This window comes from Falco peregrinus, chromosome 8 (genome assembly GCF_023634155.1).
Source record: "Falco peregrinus isolate bFalPer1 chromosome 8, bFalPer1.pri, whole genome shotgun sequence".
NCBI classification, from domain to species: domain Eukaryota; kingdom Metazoa; phylum Chordata; class Aves; order Falconiformes; family Falconidae; genus Falco; species Falco peregrinus.
The window spans coordinates 615757-636011 of NC_073728.1; the positions used below are offsets into that span (position 1 = coordinate 615757).

General features: G+C 56.0%; 1 pseudogene; it reads right to left on the reverse strand.

The window, feature by feature from the left end:
* Positions 1–12149: 12149 nt before the first annotated feature.
* LOC129785005 (hydrocephalus-inducing protein homolog) overlaps positions 12150–20255 on the reverse strand; it is a 79861-nt pseudogene continuing 71755 nt past the window's right edge.

Genomic DNA, 20255 nt, shown 5'->3' on the forward strand with positions numbered 1-20255 from the left:
CCATGTGAGGCACAGCACAAATGTTCTGCTCCCTAATTTCTGTGATCTGAAAATTAACCCCTCACATTTTCAATCATATAGAGCCAAAAAAAACCTCACCTTGACAAGTGCAGCACAGCTCCCCTGGAGAAGGTGCCAGGCAGGAATTCTCTTGCTGCTTCTCACCCTGCCCTGGCAGCCATGTGAGGCACAGCACAAAAGTGCTACTCCCTGCTTTCTAAAGTCAGCAAAATTGACTGTCCACAGTTGTACTCATGTAGAGATAAGACTTTCTTACTCAAAAGCAAAACCCAAGAAGCCACGTAGCCTTGGGAACCCCCTTGTCCTTCCGTGTGGCTGGTGACTTCCCATGGCTCTTCCACAATGCAGGACAGATAACCACGAATTTGGAAGCCCACGTTAGTTCAAGTACACTGAGTCCTCTGACAGTCACTACTTATGGGCCAGCGGTCCTCTCACCCCTCCACAGATCTGCCTGTTAGTCCTCTAGCAGTCATTCTCCATGGAGGGACCACAAGTCCTCCACACCTACCTACCAGCTCACCAGAAATGAGTCAGACCACGCCAGAAGTGACACTGCCTGACCTGCAGGAGATCTATTAGGCCAGTAACGATGGTTTCAAGACAGAAAAAACACCACCATCCACCAGCACAGCAGAAAAACAACGAGAAGAAACTTCATACACAAACCAATGGCCCCCATCCAAACCCCACAAAGGCAAAATAGCTGAAAAAAGGCACTCTCCACAAAAAAACCCACCACACAGATCACAAGATAAGATAAAAATGCCATAACCCCAGGAACACAGGGCCAACAAACACAGATTCTGTCCATAACAGTAACACACTTTGACACTAACTCGCTTGACCTCTGACATACTTGACCTTGTTGCCCCCAAACCACAGCACATCGTAGCCCTAAGGCAACACAAAACGGAGCACAAAGTCCCTGAAGATCTCCGCCAGGGCAAAAGCAAAGCACAGAGCCACACAGGAGGGTGGGGTTGGAAGGGACCCGTGGAGGTCCTCTGGGCCAAGCCCTCTGCTCCAGCACGCTCGCCTCGAGCAGGTTGCTGAGAACTGTGTGCCCTTGGCCTTTGAAGATCCCCAAGGACAGAGACTGCACAACCTCCTTGGGCAACCTCTGCCAGCATTTGATCGCCCCGAGGGGGAAAATTTGCCATTTCTATTTCTCCTTTCACTGTACCACATTCCAGAACAGCCATGAGATGACAAGCTCAGGCTTGAAAGCCAGTGCTGTGGCTGGCCTGAAATTCTGTCCCCCTTTTTTTCATCCACTAGTAGCTAAAGGAGGACAAAGAAGGATTTCTTTCAAAGGAGAACTTCTCTTTTCCTCTGTCCTTCTTCTCTACCAGTGATCTGGATTCTGAGTGCTGTGCCACTGTCCTAATGGCTGGGATAGGGATACTTCTTGTAGGACAGGGAGGAGGTGACAGTGGAGATGATCAGGCTGGGGAAGCTGAAGGAAAACGCAAGCAACTGGAGTTGCCTGGAGCAAGAGTGGCCAGCTTCCGAGCTAGGTCACCTCGTGTCCTCAGCTCCCATGCAGGAGCTGAACCACACACATGGACTGCAAAGCAGTGTGACCCATAGAAAAAAGTTTGCTTGGCTCGGGATCGCCCAGGGGCATTTAACTGCAATTCCGCCCTTGTCAGCAGGAAGGAAACATGCCCTGCAAGCACACACTGAGGCACGACACCTTGCCCGGGGCTAAAGGGTACCTCAGGAGACCTACATGGGACCCCCCAGCACCTGGATTGCTGGCTGGAGGATGGGTAGGTCAAAGGACCCTGATGGGAGCCCTGCAGGCTCTCATACATTGGACCAACGGGCACCTTCCCTTGTCATACAGAGCATCCTCTCGGATGCTCTGGACAGTTTCTGGTAGATCTCTGGAGAAGAGCTTCTCCCCAGGCCTCTCCCATGGGCTTGCTCACCCCCGGAGCCCTTCCCAAGCACAGCCCCAGCAGGTGGATGCAACCGGCGTTGCAGGGAAGAATAAGCAGCAGGCACCACAGTCAGCACTGCGGGAAAGCTGGGACCCCAGACACCCACCCAGGCTCTCCAATCCCAGCCTGGCCCACAAGAGTGCCTTTATCTCCCTTTCCCAGAAGTGCTGAATTCCCCTTCCAGCATTAGCCACTGGACCCACGCTGCTTCTTGCTGCAGTGTACAACAGCCACAAGAGAATTTGCTAGATGTCTCTGATTTCCTGCATTTTTCCTGAACAGGGCGGGTGTGTAACTCTCTGAATCACTTCTGTTTGAAGCAAGGCATTGCTTAGGGTCAACAGTGAAACGAGACACGGGCCATCAAAAGCTGACTACTTTTCCCCTTCTTTGCCATGGTCACGGCCTACCCCACAGACTCGCCCCTGGCCGTGTCGGCCACCGGCTGGGTGAAGGTCATGGCTAACAGGGCAAGGGCTCCTGTGTGGCGCTCATCCAGCCCTGATTGCCAAGGGTGAAGCCTTAGCACCCAGGTGGAATAAAGCCTTCCCAAGCAAGGGTGGTGCTCCAGGGGCACCACAATTCCTGCCGAAGCTCACCACACATTTCATTTCCCTGTGGCGCCTGGCAGGACACGAGCAGCTCTTGACTGCTGCTAGTCCCCCCCGTCTTTTGGTAAAAATGGAAGTTTTTCCTCCTGCTGGGCCTGCTCCAGTTCCAGCGCCTTGGGGCCTGAGGCCTGGCACGGCCTGTGTGCCAGAGGCCTTCCGACCGCTAGGCCGGCCTCCACCAAGAGGAGTCTGCCTCAGGCCACAACGGTCATCTCTAGGAAAAACGGCTTCTTTTATTGAGCAGGGCCCTGTCCAAACCCCAGGGCAAAGCGCTGGCCGCAGGCGCAGGGAGGTGGCCCTTGCCCCCTGCCCTGTCCTGCTCGGGGCTCCCCCGGGCAAGGCAGGCCCGGCCATACTGGAGAGGGCCCCAGCCCCGCCCCGCAGGCCCCCGCCCACTTTCCGTTGGGCTCAGACCGTTGGTCACGGGGAGCCCACGGCCACCACAGGCAGCAGGGCAGAGCCGTGCTGGCACGCAGCGGCGCTGGCAGGAGGCAGCCTCTGGCCCAGCAGCGCTGCCACAGCACCAGCACCCCGCTTCCCAGCCTCGCCGTCGCCGGCTGGGCCCCCTCCTCGCTGCACGGCCAGGGCCCTCCTCTCCCGGGCAGGATGGGCCAGGCCAGCTGCTGCTGCGGCTCCAGGTGGGCTCCCCCCGGGCTCGGGGACACGCGGGCACAGCTGGGCCACGCAGCACTGGCGTTGCTCATGCCCGCCGCTCTCTGCTCTGCAGGGAGGCTCTCAGCGACGCCGAGCCGGTGCTGAGCGCGGACGTGCGGCTGACCCGGGGCCGCAAGAGGAGCGAGAGGCGCCTTCTGCTCCTCCACGAGGAACTGGTGGTCGCCAAGTTGCGGTAAGACCCTCAGAGCCCAGATCCTTGCCCCCAGCCCCGGCCCAGGGACACCCTGGCACCAGCCCCAGGCCCCGGCCCCTCGGTGCTGGAGGCACCAACGTCCGTCCCAAGGGCAGGTGGGGGACAGGGCTCTGCGCGTGGGGACCCAGCCCAAGGAGCCCCCCCTCCAGCTCAGTGCCCGCCTCTGCTCTCTGCAGACATGGCACCAGCCTGCGCCCACAGCTCCGCCTGGCGCTGGACCAGCTGTGGGTGCTCAGCAGCGGGAAGGAGGCTGCGGGGCAGGATGGACAGGAGGAGGAGGAAGGCACCGATGAGGACAGCACCTCTGTCATCCTCGCCTGGCCCACCGGCTCCTGCATCGCCACTTTTGGGTGAGTCGTGGTCGGGCAGCAGAGGTTCCCAGCCGTGCCCACGCCATCCCATGAACACAGGCCTCTGCCTTGCGTGCAGAGCTGGGCAGGGAGCAGGCAGCTCGCTGGCAGGGAGGGAGGGATGTGGGATGTTTCCCCATCCTGCATCCCCTGGTCACCTTTTGGTCCCCAGAAGGGAAGGGCAAATGCAGCCGCTCAGGCAGGACAGAGCGACCCAGGGCTTGGACAGCGCCCCTGTCCTGCCCCACAGCACAGGGCTGTGCAGGCACCCACCTTTGCCCAGGGCTGGGGGCAGCAGGGCCTGACGCTCTCTCTCCTCTCTATCTGCAGATCCCAGGCACTGAAGGAGCTGTGGGTGGCCACGCTGCTGGGGTAAGCCGGGGGGATGCTCCAGGAGAAGCTGGATGGACGGGGGAACACAGCCCCCAGCTGGGGAAGGTGCCCCCGTGGCTGCGAGCAGCTCTCGGGCACAGCTGCCTGACAAGAGACAAGAGACGGCTTGGGGCTCACCCAGCTCTCTCCCTCTCCCTTCCCGGTGCACAGGACACCAGAAGGACGCACGGGAGCCCGCGTCACCCATCTGACATCCATCAAGCTCCTGGAGAAGGAGCTGAGCCGCCGCCACGCCGTGAGTGTCTCTCTGCTCTGGGCCCTGTCCCCAAGCACTGCTCCTGCAGCCGAGCAGCAGAGCCATGGCTGCTCACCTTCTTCCCCTCCTTCTCTCCTGCCCAGTGGAGGACACTGCGCGCCAGGAGCCTGGAGAGGCTGATGGAGGCACAGGCAGAGGTGAGAATGGCTGCCTTGCACCTGCCTCTGGCTGCACCGGGATGCGCAGGGACTGGGGTGACCTTGTGCGGGAGGGACAGAGGGGTCTGATGGTGCCACTCAGGGAGCAGAGAGTTTTGGGAAGCCAGCAGCACGCCAGCACGTTCTGACTGGTGACACTGGGAGGAACCCTGCCACATGGGGAAGAGAGCCCGGGAGGGCAGAGGGTCCCAGCTCTGCCGCGCTCAGGCTGCTGGTGGCCCTTTCTGCTGCGGGGCTGCTCTCCAAGCACAGCCCGATTCTTGGTTCTTGCAGGCTCATCCCAAGCAAGGGCCTGCGACGGCCCCATCTGCAAACGCAGGGGGACTTTGCCCCGCACCAGGTGAGTTTGGGAAAGCAAGGCAACCTCCTGCAATGCTGTGCTCACTTGTCCCGAGTGTCGCCATGCAGGTTGGGCAGCCCACGGAAGGATGTCACCTGGACGGACAAGGACAACTGCTGGGCAGTGCCTGCTGGATATGCTTCTGCGGGGACACGGAGCCTCTGCTGCTGCCCGCAGCTTGCAGGAGGGCAGGGCGAAGGCTGGCACAGGCTGACCCCGTGGCACGATGGCTCTCAAGAGCCTCTAAGTCAACACCTCCGAGCCACAGCCGCGGTTCCAGCTGCTGCCTCCCTGCCCATCCTGCCGCACCACACAGCACCGTGCTGCCGGCAGGGCAGCGCAGGGCAGGGCAGGCGCTGGGACCGCTGGCCTGGGGTCTCCATTGGTGGTGTCTTACTCTGTTTTCCTCTGCAGCAGGAGGGAGCAGCAGCAGGAGCAGCACCAGCAGGAGGAGGATGGGGCTGCCCTGGCCTTTCGCCCTGCGGCGCACCCCGGCCGCTGCCCAGGCGCCAGGGCAGGCGGGCTCCAGCTGCAGCAGGGCGCTCTTTGGGCAGCCCCTGGCAGCCCTCTGTGGGGAGGACAACACGCTGCCCCGGCCCATCCAGGTAAGCCAGCCTGGACAGACGGGGTCCCCAGCCGTCCCTCCGGCTGCTCTGGAGAGGGCCTGCGTGTCCCCAGCAGCTGCGGGGACAGGGCACTGGGCTCTGCACCCCCAGAACCTGCTTCTGGTCCCAGACCCTTTGTGGCCCTTAGGCAACCACGTCTGGGGCAGAGCTCTGGTCCTTGCCACCGCTTGGTTCTTCAGCCAAGCAAGTGGCCTCCTGCCTCTCCTGCAGGAGCTGCTGGCTGTCCTGCACCAGCAAGGACCAGCAACGGAGGGGATATTCCGAAGAGCTGCCGGTGGGACAGAACTTCGGCAGCTGCGCGAGGCCCTGGACCGCGGCAAGGACATCGACGTAGGAAGCCAGCCTGTGCTGCTGCTGGCCGTCATCTTGAAGGTGAGCACTTCTGACCTGCAGCTGGAGGAGCTCCTGGCTGGCCTGCAGCGTTCAAAGGCTCACCTGCAGCCCTTGGCATTGCAGGACTTCCTGCGAAGCATCCCCACCAAGCTCCTCGTCGTCGACCTCTACGAGGACTGGATGGCAGCCATGGAGAGGGCCAGCAAGCAGGCCAAGGTGGAGGAGCTGAAAGCGTAAGTGTGGGCAGCAGCCTGCCTGGTGAGCAGGGACCGGGAGAGTTCTGGGACCTGCCTGCAAAGGCACGGGCTCCTCAGAAAGCTGTCTTTTCGGGCAGCTGCAAAGCTGTGCAACACGGCCGCTGGCTCCCACCCGCCTGGGGCCAGCTGCAGGGACGGCTGTGGGCACCCTCTGCTTCATCAGCCTTGTCTTCCTCTTCCCTCAGGGTGGCTGACAAGTTGCCTGCGGCCAACCTCCTCCTCCTGAAGCGGCTGATGGCCCTGCTGCAGCACATCGGCCACAACGCAGCCACCAGCAGAATGAGCTGCAGCAACCTGGCCATCTGCGTCGGGCCCAACCTGCTGAGCCCACCCAACGAGGACCTGCTCCCGCTGCAGGCCATGCTGGCGGTGACCGAGAAGGTACGCCCTACCCAGCAGCCAGTGCTGCCTTCCCGGCCCATCGGAGCTTGGCTGTTGCGAGGTCCCTGGCTGCCTCCTCCCTTGGGCCAGTGCTGGTGGGCTGGGTGCCTGGAAGAGCAACCCCCAGCCGCAGCCGCCTGCGCAGGCGAAGGGTCAGCAGTGGGAAAGGCTGCTTGACACGTCTGCAGGCACCTGGCTTGAGACCAAGGCTTTGATGTCTGCAGGTGAACGTGCTGGTGGAGTTCCTCATTGAAAACTGCGGGGACATCTTTGGGGAGGAGGTGGCCGGCCTCTCCCCTCCATCAGCCGAGGAGGTGCCAGCACCCATGGACAGGGGCACAGGTAGGAGGCGGGACTGAGGCTTGTCACAGACACTGGGGCTTGGGATGCCAGAAACCTCAACGCCGACGAGACAAGTGGTGTAGGGCTCGGCTGGGCTTTGCTTAGGTGTTCTTGACTTCCAAGAAGTCGCGCTGCTGCACGTGCTTTTGCTTTCCAGAGCTGCGGTGCGAAGAGCAAAGTGGCCCTGCAGGCACAGCAGAGACCCAGCGTCCGGCAAAAGCCTTTCTGGATGCAGCCGCCTCTGTGCTGGACATCGACAGCGGAGCTGGGGGAGACACAGGGGCAGGGCCCAAAGCGGCAGAGGTACGGCAGCTCCACAGACGCTGGGGCAACATGTCTCAGGTGGGACAGTAATTTCCCAGGAGGCCAAGCAGCCGCTGGGCCTCCTCCTGGCAGCCGCTCTCTTGTGCCTTTGGGGTTCCTCCTCTCCCCCCAGAGTGGTGCGTGTTAAGGAAAACTGGAAAGGCTGTTTCTGGAATGCATTTCATGAAGTATGATCTGCTTCATCAAACAAAACATACCTACAAAATACCCACAAAAGGACAGAAAGGAGTAGCTGCCACCTTGAGAGGGCTTTTGCTCAAATCCTACTCCGTCGCAGCTTCATCAAGTCTAGGCTGCGTTGGCTGGACTGTGCAAAATGTGCACGATGCAAACCAGCATCTCCTCTGTAGAGCTCATACAGCAATTTGGCAGTCAGGCCCTCACTACCCCAGGCTGTCACTTGCCACCCGTTACCTCCCAAGTTTCTGGTTTAGGCACCTCCAGATTTGCCTCCAGGCACCCCCGAGGGCACGGCAGAGTCCCTGGCACGCCTGCCACAACTGACCAGCCTGCCCCAGGAAACCAGGTAGGAAGAGCTCCCCTTGCCTGACCTGAGAGCTCCCTGCAGGGGCTTGGGGCTTTCCCCATCTCATCATGCTGTGGGATGGAAAGGTTTGCAGGCTCCCACCAGGAGAAGGAAAAGTCAAGGAAAAGGAAGAGAAAAGAAGCCTGGGCAGAGGAGAGGGACAGCCAAGCACAAATAAAAAGGAGAAGAGAGGAAATGACTTTGTGGACCCAAACCTGAGAAAATGCAGGAAGCTGCAGCACGTCAGGAAGGCCAGGTGCGTACCACGCGCTGCTGCCCATCTTTCCCAGCCCTGAACACGGCCCTAAGTCAGCCCAGCTGGCTGGCAAGGGCCGGCGAGGGCTGGTGCTGAGCAGGGTTTGGGATGAGCCCCACGGCAGCTCCCCGGGGGCTCCCCGTCGAGCCCTGCTGCGCGGCACAGGGGCACTGTCAGCATCCCTGCGCACGCACAGCTCCCTAGGGACATCACCCCTGGGGAGAAGGCACCGGAGCCGGCCTCGAGTGGAGGCCAGCAAGAGCTGTCCCTTCTGGGCCATGAGGAATTCCTCGGAAACAGCGTCCCCCAAAGAGGGGGGAACCAAATCCTGCCTCTTCCTGCCTCTGGGGGCTTATCAGAGCTTTCTGACTCTGTCGTTGCAGGTGCCGACTGATTTTCACCGGCTGAACAGCTGTGACTCCTGGGCCCCTGCAGCTGCTGTTGACAATAAAAGAATCTTTTCCCTCTCCTGACTGTGTCTGCCATAGGGTCTTGTGGAGTGGGGAGCGCTTGTGCTGGGGTGGACCCTCGGGGAGGAGATTGGGATGGTCCCTTGCCCCAGCACCCTTTCCAGCGGGCATCGGGGCTGAGCTGAGGGGCTTTAGGAGGAAAAGCAAAGCACAGAGCCACACAGGAGGGGGGGTTGGAAGGGACCCGTGGAGGTCCTCTGGGCCAAGCCCTCTGCTCCAGCACGCTCGCCTCGAGCAGGTTGCTGAGAACTGTGTGCCCTTGGCCTTTGAAGATCTCCAAGGACAGAGACTCCACAACCTCCTTGGGCAACCTCTGCCAGCATTTGATCGCCCTGGGGGGAAAAATTTGCCATTTCAGTCTCTCCTTTCACTGTACCACATTCCAGAACAGCCACGACATGACAAGCTCCCTACAGCTCTGGCAAAACCAAACTGGGTGGAAATCAGAAACTGGTACTGCTGTATAAGCAGCACAGCCTTTAAACCCAAACCAAGGGTTTAATTCTAAAGGTCAGCTGTTGGAGCACCATGAGGCTCTGGTGGGACAGCTCTGGAAAGAGTTAAGCCTACGCATCTTCAAAAGTTCTGCTCACCTTGGAAGAGGCCACATATGCAGGGCTAGCGCTGCCCGTACCCTGGAAGGTTAATTTAACCCTGATTTCTAAATAGCACTGCAGATACCATTTGAAGGGCACAGCACTGTCTGCCTCTGTCTCACTAGGAGCAAACACTGACCCGCTGGCTAATTATTCAGCTGCTTTGGGGGGGCGGGGGTGGTGGTGGTGGTGTTAATTTGCAGTAGATTTAAAAACCACCCTCTTGCCAATTCAAGTCTGCTCCGACTTCAGTGAGAGCAGCTGGGGAGAACTGCAGTCAATGCTGACATGCTCTTCAAAGCCTTCACTGCCCCCAGCCTGCACGGTTTGCTCAGAGAGCAACAGAATCGCCCATCAGCCAGAACAAGGAACAGAATCACTAAAGCAGCATCCCCTCATCGGCACTGTTTTTAAGTTTATCTCCTCCGTGTTTTGCTGTCTCTCCATATGGCCGTTTTGTTAATAAAGGCAGTGTCGCCAAAGGCTTGAGGTAATAAACAATTAAATTAGTAAATGAAAAAAATTGTGTGCTAGAGGGGAGAAGCCAGTATGGGAATGGGAACTGCGTGTTCTGCCCTTGCTTACACCACACCTGACCAAGAGCCTTTATACATTGCCTGAAAAATCAGTTATCTGCAGTGAATCCCAGTGACAAGACAAATAGTTACAGCTTTTTTTCTTTTTTTAAAAAACAAACAAAACTTGGTCTCTTCTGCAAGGTCAGCTCCAGTTGAATGTGACAGCAGCGCATCCCTGGGAACGCCGAAGGGGATCTGCACTGAGCCACCAGGCACCCTCCTGAAGACGACGCAGCTGGCTGTACGACCGCTGCTGGAAACCAGGCAGCAGCGAGCTTCACCTGGAGCACAGGGCTCTGGATCAGGGAGGTCAGGGACCAGGCTGAAGGAGACAGGACCCCGCATTACGACTGTCATGAGAAGAGGAAATCCCAAGGAAGGTCTTCTGCCTCCTCCCTCGTTACAAGGCGCTGGGAAACCATTTGCGCCCTGTGGCAGCACATAACAGACCCAGCACGGGGGTTATGCAGGCAGAAAAAAGCTGCCACTGATTAAGAAAACTTACACCCTAGGCCTGTCTCTTCTTTCCTGGTCACAGAGACGTGACATGCAGCTGCCTTCTGTGGTGCCAAGAGATGTCAGCCTTAGCAGCCACATAAAACATCTCCGAGAAGACAGCATGACAAAGAACAAGTAGGAAATGACCTAAGAATGATGCTTTTTCCTTTCTGCAGGGAGAGCAAACACTTCCATCAGTCCATAACAAGCCTTTGGCACTTGTCAATACGGCAAAAATCAGGCACTTAGGGAGGCAGGAAAAGAAGATGACAATGGAGCAAGGAGGAGAAACAGCCACTTTTGTCAGCAGGTTACATCAGCCCCCAGCTAAGCTGCAACAGCTCCTTCATGTTGACTCATTCCTCCAGTCTTTTTTTACCCAAGACAGACACAAATCCTCCCCTTGCTGGATCCAGAGGATTCCCTAACACGCTGGGCTGCCTGGCAGCTGGGAAAGCAATCTGACAGGGAAAAGCACACCCGACAGACACAGGATTTGACAGTGTGAGCACAGGACGACACACTGGTCCCAAGGGTCGCAGATCTGCAGACACCCTGGCAAGCAGGGATAAGCCAACCGAGGACGCAGGTACGCAGTCCCTACACCCCTCTTCCCACCCAAAAAGCCCCGTCTCAACACACAGATTTGGCGGGTTTTTACTTATTTTCTTCTGGTGGCAGAGATACTCCCTCCCTGCTGCTCCCTGCAACTGAGAATAGAACAGACACAACTCACCCAGCAGAGAGGAGAGGGGTACAGGGAAGCTGGTGCCTGAGGGGGACTGCAAGGAATTCCTGAAGTCACTATCCCAAAGTGAAGTTCACCACAAATCATGCTGGCTTGCTCAGGTAATGATCTTGTCTCCCACAAAGCCAGCAGCAAGCTTGCCTTAACAGGAAGAGCAATTATCACTCGAGGGTTAAGAGTACCACCGGGGTGGCAGCACGGCCACCTGCATTACAGCATTTTCCTTTTCTGTTTCAAACAAGACACCAGCCTTTCGTTTGCCCTGTTGCCGCCCCTTAAATTAACCTCATTCAGTTTGTCAAGCTGTCCGTCAGTCTGCATAACATTCCCGATGCAACGCTCCTGTGAAAATTTCAGTCGATAACTCGCCCTTTCAATTGGAGACCATGATCTCTGAGCCTCACAGCCACCGTTTGCAGACTGGCCAACAAATGGGAGACAGGGAAATGACGGCTCACCACCCTGCAGCAACCTCCAAGCAGGAACCAGAGCAGCGGCTTTGGCGCTTTAGAGGACACAAGGCTTGGGTTCAGGGACACGGGGGAATGAAGGATGCCCGTGTCACCCATCAGCTGGGCTAAGGCACAGCGCAGCCTGCTCCGCTCTCAGGTGGACACGTGCACGTCACCCTGACACCCGACTGCATCTCAGGCTTTATCTCCACAATTATTCAGTCCCCTCTGCTTCCCGTCAAGGAGCTGCCAGGCAGCGTAAGGCAGCCAAGGGCAAAACTTCAACTGGGGCAGCAAAAGAGCGGCAGAGCAGGCAGCTGCTGAGGGCCAGGGCGCAGCTCGGGCACGTCTCGCCCACGCCCGCGCTGCTCCCATCAGGCAGCCTCAGCAGCACTGTGCCCGGAGTCTGTCTGAAGAGCCCTTGGTGAAGCGGCTGATGGAGCAGGTTCCCAGGACCTGCCTCCTGGCACGTCTCCATGAGAGCAGCAGCTGCCCTGAAAAGCAGAGATGCTCACCATGGGGGAACTCAGCCCCGTGGAGTCAGCAGGGGGGATCATCACACACACAGAGTCACAGAGCGGCTGGGGCTGGCGAGACCTCTGGAGATCATCTGGTCCAAGCCACTGCTCAAGCAGAGCCCGTCTTTATTGCAGGGAAAGAAACCGTCCCTGAGCCACCTCGTGTTACTGCTCTAGTGACTGATCAGCCCCAGGACTGGCAGAGATGGCGGTGAAGCACGACAGGCTTTATTGCCCAGTCCCATGGGTTAGGGCCCTGAGGCAACGGAGGGGCAGATGTACCCTGCAAGCCCCCCGGCTACACCGCGAGCTGCCCGGGGAGGAGGGAGGCATTGCACCGGGGCAGCAGGACCCGAACAGCTCTGCGGGTCACTGCCTGCGACAGGCATGCAAACCCATCATTTCAACACCAGTACCAGCCATCCCTGGTGGCTTGCTCTCGCCACAGATGGAAAGCGGGTTTTCATGGTGGATTCAAAGAAAGCTGCCCTGGGAATCCCTCCCCCACTTGGAGGTTACTGTTGTCCCCCAAACAGCTGGAAAAGCAGCAAGGAGGAAATTCGCCCCCCTCCCCCTTGGCCCAGGAGGCTGAGCCTGGCCTCTCGCACGCTGCCTGATGCTTTACCCGCAGACCCAACCAAGCCCACAGAGCCAGGCCTGGGTGAACCAGCTCCACAAATCCAGCCCACCTAGCATGGAGCAGAACAAACCTCCTCCCAACCCTGTTTTTAAGCCCCTCACAGATCCCACCTCCAGTGAGCGGCACATCGCACCCAGCGTCCGCACAGGAGCCCTCCCTGGCTGCACCAGCCCTGCCCCCCCCTGCCAGGGCAGCGACCCAACCGCCTCCTGCCACGCAGCTTGTCAGCTGCAGCCTCCATCAGTTCAACGGCCTTTCCCTGCGGCTGGCCTCCGGAGATGTCCTGCAACGCGACGGAGCCCACACACTCTGTAGCTACACAACCCTTACCGTTATATTTTTGTGCAACACCACAGCTGGTTGGGCGCCCAGCAGGTGTGAAACTCACCTCACCACAGGCAGGCTGAGGACAAACTTCACACCCCAGACTCTGTCACAAACAGCAGTCTGACACAAAGCAAACGCAGACCTAATGGGGAAAGCGTCGGGAAATCCATGCCCGTCCAGGAGCAAAGGGCCACAGGGGCCTCTTGATCTCAGAGCTCCAAAGACACGACTCTCCGTTAAATACCACCCAGAAAACAGAGGGAAAACTTGTAAAGATGATCCAGACTCATTTCTGCACAAACATCTATGCAAGCTGTCTATTTTACTGAGGGGTGCCCCAGCTAAAACTGCCCCCAGAGCCAGGCTCCTCTCGCTGCGTTGGGACGGAATATCTTGCTTTCTCTCCGAGACAGCAATATGGGAACGTTGCATGTAAAAATCAGGCCACAGGCTGCTACAGACCAGTCAATTTTCATTGGGAAACAGCCCCACAGATACTTACCATCTCTACACAGAAGGAAGCAGGGATGACAGCCTGATTGGAGAGGTGGAGAGTTTTGGACGCATCTTGTAGAACTTCAATACTGCTGGAATTTATCTCACTCAGATGCACGTAGACAACCCATCCTTCTCCAATGCTCACTAAACAGATATTCTGCTCCAGGAAGCAGGTAGGAAAGAAAAAAGAAAAGCAGGGGAAGTTAAAAAATATGAGACAGCTCTAAGTGTCCTCCTCGACTGGGCGATAAGTACGGCTGTTGGAAGTTTTCAGTGTTGCAAGGCTGAAACAGAAGGCCTGGGGCAAGTGCAGGCTCGGGAGTGACCCCATCTGAAAGCCACAAGCTCCCGTTCTCAGGGGACAGAGAAACCCTGGGTCCCACGCTCTCCTTTCCAGACCTCCTCCACAGTTAGCTCTCCTTTCTCTGCCTTGTGCCTGCTCCCGCTCCTTCTGCCGCTCAGCCTTGCCCCAAACCTCCCTGACCGCTGCTGCTGCACAGCGACACTTGGACAGTTACTTCTCTGACATTCCCAAAAATGCACCTCTGAAAACCAGCACAAGCCAGAAGCGAAGCAGGCTCTTCAGAGCAGAGATCGTGCAAGTTATGGCCTCTGATGTGTGCTTATGCGTATTCCTGGTATGGCATGAATAACAGGCATTAATTATTCATTACATCATTCAAGTGGTGTTTTTTCTCTTGACAGTCAGAACCAAAAGCTTTCTCCTTGCAGAACTGGCACAGACTACTGGAGGAGGAACACAGATCCCTTTGCTAAACCACCTTCCCACATCATTAAAAACAACGAGAATTTGTCCACTCTTGCGGTGGATTTCACTGGTTCCAAACACCTCAACACTTCAACAGGATCTGAATGCATAGAACTCCCAACACTGACCAGACGCCGTATGATTCACTGGAGGGCACAGAGTACGATTTAACCGAAAAAGAAACCAGCTTCCACGATGTAAAACCTTTAATGATGTCTGGCTCAAGGAAGTGGTATTGACAGCTGTCAGAATCACCAGCCCAACTCAGCCAGAAGCAGCAGCATCCAGAAATGCTCATCCCTTGGCAGGGCACTGCTGCGTGCAACTAAGAGCCAAAAACCTCACCTACCAAGGCTGGGGCCTCCAAAATAAGGAACTGAAGCCATGCACGATGATGCATGTCTGGGCGATGCTGCCCAAAGCTCCCGGGAAGGAGGAGCTGCAGGGAAGAGCTGCGCCTCGCCAGCCAGCTCAGCTTCCCGGTGACAGCGGGACAGCAGCAGCAAAGGCAGGGCAGAGCCCTTTGGGGATGAGCGGAACATCTGGAGGATGCCCAGGAGAGCTGCCTTCTGTCAGCCTGTGTACTAACACCACGCATCCTCACCACCAAGGAGAGGGCTTCAGAAACGCTACCCCTTCATCTACAGGGTTCTAAAAGGGACAAGGAAAATGCCATGCAACAGCGTTACAGGCAACATGGCACAGGGAAAGGCAGCAACAAGCGATGGCAGCTCTGCCACCAGTAACGCCAGCGCTGGGATTTACCAGCTCCTTCATGCAGATGACACACGCCAGACTGGAGCTGGCACGCGTTCACCTGCAAACAAAATACCCGACAACGGAGCACAGCCTGGATGAAAGATCTGTACCACGTTCCGCCTGAAACGGTGGTAAAGACCAGGCATCGACACTGGGCACCCCAGCCTAAGGCAAGAACGAGCTTTGAAGTTCTACTGGAACACACTGCAGCGATTCCCAAGGTCAGACTTGCAGCCGTACGGGTAGGATCTGCCACCAGCGCAGGACACGTAACAAGACAGCCAGCTCTTCTGCCAGCCCAGAAAGCTTTGGGTGCGTCAGCTACCAGGGAACTACTGGAACTGCACTGCAACCAGAAGACAGACCTATAGAAAATGCAACGCATCTAGTCCTTTCTTTAGGCACAGCTACGCTTCTCCAGCTGAAATGCTCGCCCTTTGGGCAAAACATTGACACGTTCACGTCCAAACAGAAAAGATTAAGGTAAGGTCAACTTTCAATTTATAAATTGTTAGCCCAAGCGTAAAAGCTTTTCAAGGTACCTGTAGCTCAAAATCCAGCTGACATTTAAACAACTGGTTATTCCAGTGGGGAGAAACCCTCCTCTTTCGGGGAAGCATGCCTTCTGTTTGCAAGCAACTGTTTTGTCAAACTTGAGACTTCCCTGCAAAGCCTGCATTGCCTGGCCTTGCTGTTGACTGGTTTACATGCACATCCCCAGCAGCCAGGGTTGAGATGACCAGTGGCATCCAAGGGATTTGGCATCATCGTTTCAGTTCGGTTTATAAAAAGTTTATATCCCTGCAATTGTTTTCAAAATGTCAGCCTTCCTTTCTGTTACAGAAAGCTTCACGTTCTCGGGAATCCTCTGATATCCCCTTCTGTGCTCAGAGAGAGGACAAGACATTTTAAAACAGCTGCTTCAAAAGTTAGTATCCTTTTAAATTAAAGTTTAATTAACTAAATTTGTTCTCGATTTCAGCCAGTGGAAGCCAGGACACCAGATACAACATTCTCTTGCCTACACTTTGTTGTTGCTGCTGTATATGCCTGAATGCAAATGTCCTGTAGGAGCCTTTAGTCCAGGAATGCTTTGCCTCACCCCTTTTCAAGCTTGGTAGGGAAAAAAAAAGAAAAGAAAAAAAAGCTTGTGCTCCAGATGCAAGCAGTGTGGAGTCTCATGCGTCTTTGGCTGGGGCTTTTGGCAAAGAGATATGATGGATATTTCTCAGGCGGGATGGACCTGACTTTCAGGAAAGCTTAAATCCAGCTTTACAGAAATCATCATTTCAGCACGGTCTCTTACACCGCTCTTGCTTTAGTGGTATTCAGCGATGTCCCCGTGCGCTCCCGAACAAGAGTTCTAATGAAGCAGTGGTTGCTGCTCATCTCGTAACGCAGGAGAGCGAGAGACCCAGGAATTGCTCTGGGTTTCAGACTGGGCTTGTTATCCCGCCTCACACGTCCGTAATTAAACACCATCTCAGACACTTAGATTTCCACCTAAGAGGACACCACCCTTCTCTAGGCATTAGCTGCTACTTATGCCATGAATCCCTTCTTTCCGTGTCCGCACCAGCCACGTATTGTCACGTTCTCCTTTTCCCTGGCAGAACCCCTGTACACTTTATGCCCAACAAGATGAGTCACACAAAGGCACGCGTCTCGCCTAGCACTCACCAGCGGGGATCTTTCATTCCCAAACACTGAGACACTAGCCACAGTGTCCTGCCTTCCTATCGCCTGGGCTTCCAGCGTCAACGGGATCTCCACCGAGCTGTGAGGCTGGATAATCCCACACGGCACAGGGCTGGAGTACCACACAGCAGCATCCTCCTTGTGCTCCTATAAGGGACAGAATCAAAGACAACTTCAGAGTGACCTCTGAGGAAACTCCAAGCTTCTTAACATCCACCACAACGGCAATTCACCCACATTTTTAAAAATCCCTAGGAGAAAGCAGAAAGGCACAACACAAGGAGCAAGATTTATATGGGCCTAATTAGCATCCTCACAGGGTCCAAAAGCTGCTGCACTCACAAACGCCCACTCCGGTGCTGGCGGCCTCCTTGCAGCAGCTTTTCACAACCCTCCAAGTTCTCCTGCATGAAAGCACCCCAAAGACTAGAACCGAAACTGCTTTCTGAAGAGTTCAAACCGCTCCTGAAGTTCATATTCAGGTAGCTTCCCGTTCTCTCCAAAACTTTAGGTTTGAATATAAAACAGCAAGGTCTTATCCAAACCCCGTTTTTTGCCTAATAAACCCCTCGATAACGACGTTTGAGGGCAGGAGGCGAACACGATGCCAAGCCTGAGGAAGGACTCCATAGCAGCCTGGAAGATCGCTGTCGTTCACAAGGGTCAGCATCCACTCGTAAGGGAACTTCAGAAAGCACCGTCCAAATGTCAGAACAGGGCTGAGCACGGGCAGTGGAGGAACCACACATCCGGGTGAAGAGATGACCAAAGGGAATTAGAGACACTGAGAGAATGTAGAAGTTGTTTACTCCCCAAACAGCATGAAACAGACACAACGCATTTGTCTCTGCCAGATAGACATTTCCTACCTCTACGGCAATCGATCCCCTCTAACTTCTTACTCAACAGCCTCTTGTAAAGGAGGGGCAGCCCCAGACTCCCGTGGCAGAGGCTGCCCAGTGCCCTGCCCCAGTGCTCTCTCATCAAGCTTTGCCCCTCCCTTGCCCCAGGAGGCCGGCAAGGACCCTCCCACAGTCCCAGCAAGGCACGAGCTCTGCGGGAGCCTTCCCGCTGAGGACCAGCGCTCCCCAAAGCTCAAGGAAAACAAGACTCCCGCATCTCAGTAAAAGCAACTCCCTCCTCTCCCGTACCGCTCTCGCCCTGCCTGAAACCTCAGCCGCTTGCCCCCGCGATGGAGGGCACCAGCACCGCCTGCCTCTCGCAGTGGGTGACCAGCCTCTCCCAGCTCCTGCAGCTGCCTGGGTCCTCCACACACCAGCCCACACACTGACTCTTCCCATTCCCACTCGTTTTACAAAATTGCAGCCCAGGCACCCAGTGGGTGACTCTGCCGGGGAGAGGGAACAGCACCAGCGAACTGCGTCCCTCTCGTCATTAAACTGGCACCCGCTGCGGCGCAACGGCATTGAACGATGCTGCAGCTTTTGGCTTAAGTCTGGGAACGTTCATGCTCAAGAGAACCAGAGAAACCTGAGCTCACCTGCCACACCAAGGACTAGTTTCCCCTCACCACTCCTGCCGTAAGCCCCTTTCCCATTTGCACACGCCTTCATTAACTGAGCCAGACCCCAGCTTTCAGCAGGCTGCTTGCCGCCTTCCAAACAAATGCTGCATTTTGGGCCAACCCAGCACAAGCCCACCGCTTGCAGGGAGAAGCAGGGGCAGTCCTTTGGAGATTCATTACTCCTCAAGTCCCAGACAACAGGCCAATAGTGAATATAATCACTGCTCCCTTAAAAAAATATAAAATAAAAAAAAGACAGAGGCATGGCCCTGAGCACTGAGCACAGGTGCCTCTCAACATGGGCTGCTTTCAAAGCACGGCTGTGCTCACAGCGAGCTGGGCAGAACTAGCTCGTTAAGCAACATTTCTCATTTGGAGCTGAAGCCAGGACACCCCACGCCAGGCAGCGTGCTGGGCATGGGTACGCGGGGAAAGGTGGCCAGCTGCAAGGAAAGCGCCGGTACCTGGCTGTGAGAGGCACACCAACACCTCCTGGCCAACACCATCCACGCCCACCACCAGCGCCAGCTCGTATCGCCTCACCGTGCTGGAACACAGGGTGACCTGGTAGAGGAGAAGAGCGTCAGATACTTAATCACTGCCAGAAGCCGTCAGCCACGCATGGTGTCCTCTGGCTCTCACCCACGGTCAGGAAAGGGAGCGATATTTTGCCTTAGTTCTCCTGCTGGTCCACGTGTAGACCACTGTCTTTCCGAGTAACAAAACTCTTCTGGCGATATCCGATTTATTAAGTACGCCTTGCATACCAGGGCATATGTAAGCTAAATTAAAGCACAATTCATGTTCTACTTGCCACTGGGACCAATTTTTACTCTCGACTACAACAGCATAAATCCAGAGGAAATCTGTTGACTTTCACAGAATGAGTCCAGCTTTACAGTGGGAAGCCGAGGGCAAAACGTGGCCCAGCAGCAGCTGTGCAGCTCATGGCTGCTGGAGCTTTTCCAGTCCTCGCTGCAGTGGATGCAACCATTCTGCTCCACATGAGAGGAAAGATAAGACCGGGAAGAACAGCAAACTGCTTTATGCAATGACATCTTTCTTTTAACAGTCACCTTCTGTCCCCATCCTTCCTCGGCCCACTTTAAATCAAATTGCTCTAAGCAGCACAGACACACACGCATGGCTTCTGTGCTTGACCGTAGGGTACATGATCCTTGGCTTACAACTTTGGAAACAAAACGGTGCTCCGCCCCAGAGTACCCCAGCTCACAAAAACCTAACACGAACACCGATCTCTTACTTGCGTTATGCCCAAAGCCAGCAGCACTACAGCCCTCCTGCGCACCAGTGAAGCTTCAGCTCCACCTGCTGAAGCACGTATGGCCGGGCTCGTGCCATACCTGGATACCCAGGGCTCCTTGGGAGCGGATGGTCCCCTTGCAGGGCATTATGGTGAATTCAGTTGGCTTGATGTGATGTTGGGCTCCCTTTCTCCAGGACGGGCAAGTGTTGTCTGATATCTGAGCAAAACTGGTGACGCTGCGCTGTCCTGAGCCTTCGCCAGGGATGCGAAGGTTGAAAGTCATGGGAACCAAGGAGGTGTTAGTGAGGCGACACGGCAGGGTGCGAGGAAAGCCTGGGAAGGTGAGACAAATATCAGTTAAGTCCCCGGCTATCCCGTGATTCCTGGTGTGACTCTGCTGTTAGGATAGACCGGTGCTTGTTGTTTATCTCTTTTCAGTGTGAATGAGAGGTAATGGAGAAGCTCAGGGAGGAGTGAGTTGTGACTGAAGTTGCTTTTTCCATGGATGGCACAGCTTGCTTCCTTGGCAATGGGCAGTGCCGTTGGTGCTGAAGAGCTGTCTCTACCTCTGAGGAGCTCTCTCACCTGCCCCCAAACCAGCCCCAACTCTTTCTCACTGATCAGTGTGCACCCAGACAGAGCATTTATTCTGAAAATTCAGTCTGTAAAATCCCCCATTAACTCCATGAACATTCCCCCAGTTTTCAATATATGAAAGTAGGGCATTGTCATGTAAGGAAAAGAAAGGATGAGACCGGGCACTACAACATGATGCGTTGCACTCTAATGCAGTTTCTCTAGGCAGGACCCTTAAGGCATCTCCTGTTTCTGGGCAACCAGACTGAGCACATGACAACTCGGCCCACCTCACTGCAGGCAAACCTGATGCTTCCTTAGAAATGAGCAGGAACTGTGTCTCAC